Consider the following 6,980-nt stretch of genomic DNA (forward strand, 5'->3'; position numbering starts at 1 on the left):
AAAGAGATTTCGATGTCGGCGAAACTCAGGTATTCCAGAACTGCAACGATAAAATTGTGACGACAACACCTCGGAGCTCAACTCCCCGGGACACTGCCACAACCCCTAAATGACAGGAGGCACCAAGAACAATGTTCTCGTCACAAAACCATCAGAACGATTCCAAGATACCCGCGTGATCCTAAATTTTTTTTTAGTGAAATTTGAGGAGAGAATAGTCAAAACTTCTACGTCAGGAGGCCTCACCAGAGCGACGAAGGGACAGAGGAGTAAAAAGAATCCTACTCTCCGATATATATAATCCTAAAACTCAAAACATTTTTTTTCTAGACTCAACAACGCCAGCGATTCGATCAAGCAGGGGGCTCCTAAGTCGGGGATGGCTCTGATTACCAACTTGTAACGTCCATGATGCGGCTATATCTCCCACGTGTCGAGGCACGACTTAGAGGCATAACCGCATAGTGGTTTTGTCGCAAGAAGGGTCATCTTCACACAATCCATGTAATGAACAAGAATGGGATAAAGAGTTGGCTTACAATCGCCACTTCACACAATACATAAATAAATCATACATCATTCAAGATACACACATAGGTCCGACTACCGAACCAAAAGAAAAGAAGACAACCCAACTGCTAGATCCCTGATCGTCCCAACTGGGCTCCACTACTGATCAAATAGAAAAGAAACAACACAACGGACATGATCTTCATCGAGCTCCCACTTGAGCTCAGTTGCGTCATCTGCACTGGTCCCATCGGCACCTGCAACTATTTTGGAAGTATCTGTAAGTCACGAGGACTCAGCAATCTCACACCCGCGAGATCAAGACTATTTAAGCTTAAGAGGAGGCAAGGGTAAGGTGGTGAGTTTGCAGCAGCGACTAAGCATATATGGTGGCTAACAAACGCAAATAAGAGCGAGAAGAGAAGCAACGGAACGGGCGTGATCTAGCAATGATCAAGAAGTGATCCTGAACTCCTACTTACGTCAAACATAACCCAGAAACCGTGTTCACTTCCCGGACTCCACCGAGAAGAGACCATCACGGCTACACACGCGGTTGATGCGTTTTAATTAAGGTCAAGTGTCAAATTCTCTACAACCGGATATTAACAAATTCCCATCTGCCACATAACCGCGGGCACGGCTCTCGAAAGTTTATACCCTGCAGGGGTGTCCCAACTTAGCCCATTATAAGCTCTCACGGTCAACGAAGGATATTCCTTCTCCCGGGAAGACCCGATCAGTCTCGGAATCCCGGTTACAAGACATTTCGACAATGGTAAAACAAGACCAGCAAAGCCGCCCGAATGTGCCGACAAATCCCGATAGGAGCTGCACATATCTCGTTCTCAGGGCACACCGGATTGTCCAAGCTTCCGGTAGGCCAGCCCAGAGTTGCCCCTGGTGGCCACCGGCGACTGACGGGTTGGACCAACACTCAGAGGAGCACTGGCCAGGGGGTTTAAAATAAAGATGACCCTTGAGTCTGCAGAACCCAAGGGAAAAAGGCTTAGGTAGGCAAATGGTAAAACCAAGGTTGGGCCTTGCTGGAGGAGTTTTATTCAAAGCGAACTGTCAAGGGGGTCCCATAATTCACCCAACCACGTAAGGAACGCAAAATCAAGGAACATAACACCGGTATGACGGAAACTAGGGCGGCAAGAGTGGAACAAAACACCGGGCATAAGGCCGAGCCTTCCACCCTTTACCAAATATATAGATGCATTAATTAAGATAAGAGATATTGTGATATCCCAACATAAATAGAATCCAACATGGAGCAATCTTCATCTTCACCTGCATCTAGCAATGCTATAAGAGGGGCTGAGCAAAAGCGGTAACATAGCCAAACAACGGTTTGCTAGGAAGGGTGACAAGGTTAGAGGTTCATGGCAATTTGGGAGGCTTGAAGAGCAAGTGAATAGGTAACGCGGCATAGCAATAGAGCGAACGGCTAGCAAGCAAAGATAGAAGTGATTTCGAGGGTATGGTCATCTTGCCTGAGATCCCGCAAGGAAGAAGAACGAGTCCATGAAGAAGACAAGCAGACGTAGTCGAACGAATCCTCACAACTCCGGAAAGAAACCGAAGCTCACGAGAGAAGCAACCCGGAAAGAAACAAACAACATAGTAAACAACCCCCACATACACATGGCATGATGCACAAACAAGTATGATGCATGTCCGGTTTAAATATGCATGGCAAAGTGCAACAAACAATACTACAAATTAAGTGGAGTTCAATATGCAACGAATTGCATATTGACGAAACACCACATCAATTATTTAGTTCTCTCTCGTTTATGGACCCAACAATATTAAATGTTTTTAGCCATGGCAAGAGGTGAAGCATATGGAAGCTATCTATGAAGGCAAGTTTGAATGAGGCCGGAAACAACAAACGACAATACCGGAAAATCCTCATGTCATTTAGCAATTTTAATGCAACCATCAATTATTTACATTTAAATGTTGTTATCAAGATGCGGATGACATATGCAAGGTTTAAGCAATTTTATGAAAATGTGGACAAGAGCATGTTATGAAGCATTTGGTCACCATGGCGGAAGGAAGGGGTGCCACGAAAACGAATCCGAAAATGGTGCCACGGCAACATATCGGTTCCGGTAGCTCACAGAGATACCGGCACAAGGAGGATTGTGCGGATGTGTGAAACACGCAAGAGAATGGTAGGGTGCTCCCGGTTACCGGGTTCCCACGGAACGATGGCATGACAACAAGGAGGAACATGGAATGACAACTCAAAAGCGGTGCAACCACGAGCATCTCATACAACACACATGCATTCGGTCCACGGACGTCGTCTCGGGGTTATACCTTCGAAGCGTGCATTCAGGGCGAATCGCGTTCGAAGTGGAAGTAGTTGTTCACGGGGTCATCATGGAAGTAGTCGTTTTCACGACGGTAGTGGAAGTAGCGGTACACGCGGAGGTAGTCGAACTTGACGGTTCCGTTACACGGGTCTTCGGCGACGGTAGTGGAAGTAGTGGCACACGTTCGTTTTCGGAGAGGTACTTGACGGGTTCGAGGTCTTTGGGGCGATGGTAGTCGTTCACGTACATAGTCGCACAAGTTTCCGTAGGTGTTCGGGGTCACGGCGAGGAACTCGGCGTTTCGGTGCGGTGTAGAAGAAGTAGACGTTCTCGAAACTCGTAGTGGAAGTAGTGGTACACGGTCGTCGTGGTACTTGGCGAGTCCGCGTAGTCGTAGACGTTCCAAGGTACTAGCTGTTGCATGTAGCAGAACTTGAGGTGCAGTGGTGGCGTGCTCGAGCAAAACCAACGGGGACAGGGCACCGGAGGAGGAACATCGACGGCTTGGCGAGGCGAAGCAGAGGGCCGCGGGTGCTGGTGTTGGCGATGCAGAAGACCACAGCGGCGGTGGCTACTGGCGCGGTGACGGGGAACGGAAGGCGGCAGCGACGAGAGGAGGCAGGCGCAGCGACAGGGAGGTAGTGGAGGCACTGGTCGCGGAGGTCGATGGAGAGTGGCTTGGCGCGGCCGCGGACGAGGGCTGGAGGCGAATGGCGGGTCGACGACGAGCTCGGGAGGGAGCTGCAGCGAGGGTCGCGGAGAGGCAGGAGGCGTGGCGCTTGTCGGAGGAGGGAGGCGAAGCAGCTCGGGGCAGCGGTGTGCACGGAACGGTGACGGCCGCCGGAGGCGAGGACGCGGGGTCGAGGCAGAGGCGACCGGCGGGGAACTCGGCGTCCATGGCGGCATCCATGGCGGGGCGGCGCTGAGTCAAAGCGCGGGGCGGAGATGATGAGCTAGGCGGGCCAGAGCAGATCGGGCGCGGGCGCGTCGGGGTCACCAACGTCCGGCAGGGCCGCGGCGGTGGACTTCGGCGTGGGAGCCGAACGGAGGCGGGGCGACGATGGCGCTGGAGGGACGGAGCGAGGGGGATCGAGGGCTATGCGATGCGTGTGTGCGTGTGTGTGGCGGCGCTGTGGGAGAACGAGAGGGAGAGGGTGAGGATCGAGCGATGGGTCTCCCTGGCGGCGCTAGGAGGTTAGACGAGCTAGGGTTAACAGAGTAGCGGCTGGGCTTTGGGAGGCAAATGGGCCTGCTGGGCTTCTCTTCTCTTTCTAATTTCTTTTAGCAGAAAAGAACTAGAGAGAAGAAAAAGAAAGGTAGGGTTAGGGAAAGAATTTGCATATGCGGGTAATTTTCCCGGACTCACAAAAATATGGTTGATCCAGGAAAAATAGAAGTGGCCTGATTGGACGATGTAAATTCAAATGATTTAAGGGAAGTGAGGGTTGGGAAGGTCCAAAAATGTTCGGATTTAGGCGGAGCTTCTATAAAATAGATAAGAATTTATGGCAAAAGTTTGGAGAGCAAACATGAAGCAAAAGGCATGAGAATTAAATTGCAAGTGTGTTATGGTGATTCCAAAGTTAATGGAATATTTTTAATATAGCTCCCTAATATTGGGAGGATATGTTCTAAAGAGAAGTCACCCTTCCCTCGATTTAAATAGATCGAAGATCCATGCAGTTTACTTGGTTGAGTTTTAAAAATTAATGACATGATGGCATGATGACATGATGCAATGCAAAAATAAAAGAGCAAGCACCAAAAGAAACACGCGGCGATCACGAAAATAAGGAAGTCTTCTGAAGCGTCGGTCTTGGGGCGTTACACCACGCCGGCTCCAGCTCCGTGTCGGCTTGCTGCCACCAGGTAGCCAGCTGGTCCAGGTTCAGGCCGGGATACCAGGCCTTGACGAACTCCAGCGCCCGCCTGGCGCCGGAGCGAGCCGCTGACGCCTTCCAAGCCTCGAAGCGGCCGACTGCCACCTCCAGCCAGTCGGCGGTCCGACTAGGGGTGCGAGGGACCACTTGGCCGGGCCAGAGGGCGGCCAAGACCTGCGACCCGGCACGCTGAAGCCGGCGGAGCAGCCTGTGAGCCGGCTGGATGCGAGCCTGGATCGCCAGGAGCTGTTCCTCCAGCGAGCGGCCGGCGGTGGGCGAGATCTCGAAGCCGGCTTGCCTTTTCGCCTGGCGACGGGCTTCGATGGCCTGGTTGGCGGCAGTTGAATAGCCAGGGAAGTACTCTACGCGAAGGAGAAAAGAAAAGAAGAACACCAAAATCAGAAAAACAAGTCAAAGTGGCAGATGGCAAGAAAGGACGAAGGGGTTGATGACTTACCGTCAACCAGATCCTCGATCTGGCCATAGCCGGAGACCAGAGTCTGCCTGGCCTCTGCCCAGCCGGCCGCCTCCGTCTCGAACTCGGCCTGGAGGGTGGCTTCGCGATCCTGCGCAGCCTTCAGCGCCGCCTTGTGGCCTTCCTCCTGGTCGGCCAGCTTCTTGACCAGGCGGTCGCGCTCCTGCACCAAGGCGGCGAGCTCCGCGTCCTTGGCACGAAGAGCAGTCTGGGACTCCCCCAGCTGTGCTCTCAGACTGGCGTTGGCCGCTGCAGAGATAGAAGAAGAAGAAGAACAATGAGAAATCATCAAGGAAGATCCGAGCCGACTGCTCAGCAGTCGGCCCGAATCTCGGGGACTACACCCAGTGGGTGCGCTGACGCGCCCCCACATGAGATAAAGATCAAGTCACATACCTCGGCTCTCAGTAAGATCGGCGGTCTTCTGAGTCAACTCCCGAGCCTCGGAGTTGAAGGCGGCCGCTCGGAGGTTGTGGTAGTCCTGCAAGACGGACAGAAGACTGAAGTGAGAACAAAAGCAGCAAAGACAAAATCTCCAAGAAGTTCCAAGCCGCCTGCTCAGCAGCCGACTCGGAACTCGGGGACTACACCCAGTGGGTGCGCTGACGCGCCCCCACGAGAGAAATCAAGATCAAGAAGAGAAATCAAGATCAAGAAAGAACAAGATAGGAATGCTAACCCGGATGGCTGCCCGCGTTGCGAGGAATTCATCGGTGAACTGCCTTAGCGCCGCGGCTTGGCTTTGGAGCCGGGTCCGGACGTCTTGTGCAGCGACGTTCACCACGGCTGTCCCTCCGCCCAGCGTCCACCCCGAGGTAGCGCTGGCCACCTCCGCGTCTCGGGCCGACGAGCCGGAGCCCACGGCCGGCTGTGGCTCCGACGCGGCCTTCCCTGCACGCCGGCTTGGCGGAACCCGGACCGCCACCTCAGCTCCCGCGGCCGGCTCGCCCTCCACCGACTGTGCGGGCGCAGGCTCAGGCTGGCCGCCTTGGGCCGCCCTAGTCGGAGGAGTCGGCTCCGGCGCCTTCTCCAAGATGATGACGTCGTCGCCGCTTCCTCCCAGCCCCGGCTGGGAACCGCTGGCTCCCCCGGGCGAGGGCTCCACGTCCCCGGGCGCCATGGTCCGCAGGGGGGTGACCATCAAAGCCTCCCCTGCCGCCGCCTCGGCCTCAGCCTCCGCCTGGGCCTTGGCTGCGGCCTCGGCGAGCGCCTTCGCCGCCTCTTCCTCCCGAGCCGCCTGGGCGGCGGCTGCCTTCCGTGCCTCCGCCTCCCGTGCTTCCTGCTCCTCCCGCACCTCCCGCGCATTCCTTTCCGTCGCCTCCTGGAGGGCGGCGCGGGGATCTACGCGGCGGGTGGTGCTCCCAGAGCCCCCTGGCGACTCGACAACGGAGCCGGCAGCCGCCCGCTCAAGTGACAGCGGAGCTCTGATCGTCGAAAAAAAGAAGACAAAGGTTCAAGAACCACCAAAGAAAGAAAGAAAGTACATAAAGAAAGAGAACTTACGCCGACACGGTCTGCGGCTGCTTCACCACTTTGCGGAAGCGAGCCGCCTTCGCGGCCGCCTCTTCCCGCCTGGTGGCGGCCGCCCCGCTCCTGGGCTTCTTCGTTCGGCTGCCGAACTAGCCCGGGGCGGCGCGACGCTTCTGGCCTCTACCCCGAGCAGGCTGCGCGCCGGAGGAGCCCGCGCCGCGTCCGGATGCCGGCTGGCGGTGCGGGACAGCTTCGGCTTCATCCTCGTCCGCCCAGTCGTCGAAGGTAGCGGTGAACCCGGAGCCGCCTGCT

The 6,980-nt window shown here is 55.1% G+C and overlaps 1 long non-coding RNA gene across 1 annotated transcript; it reads right to left on the minus strand.

Moving 5' to 3' along the window:
• Positions 1 to 518: 518 nt before the first annotated feature.
• LOC141021278 (uncharacterized) lies at positions 519 to 4,209 on the minus strand. The gene is made up of 2 exons (XR_012181888.1): positions 2,010 to 4,209; positions 519 to 773 (listed from the first exon to the last, which is right to left on the minus strand). It is a non-coding gene; the product is annotated as an uncharacterized lncRNA (long non-coding RNA).
• Between the last annotated feature and the right edge of the window lie 2,771 nt (positions 4,210 to 6,980).

The sequence above is a fragment of the Aegilops tauschii genome, chromosome 1 (genome assembly GCF_002575655.3).
Source record: "Aegilops tauschii subsp. strangulata cultivar AL8/78 chromosome 1, Aet v6.0, whole genome shotgun sequence".
In the NCBI taxonomy this organism is placed as follows: Eukaryota; Viridiplantae; Streptophyta; class Magnoliopsida; order Poales; family Poaceae; genus Aegilops; species Aegilops tauschii.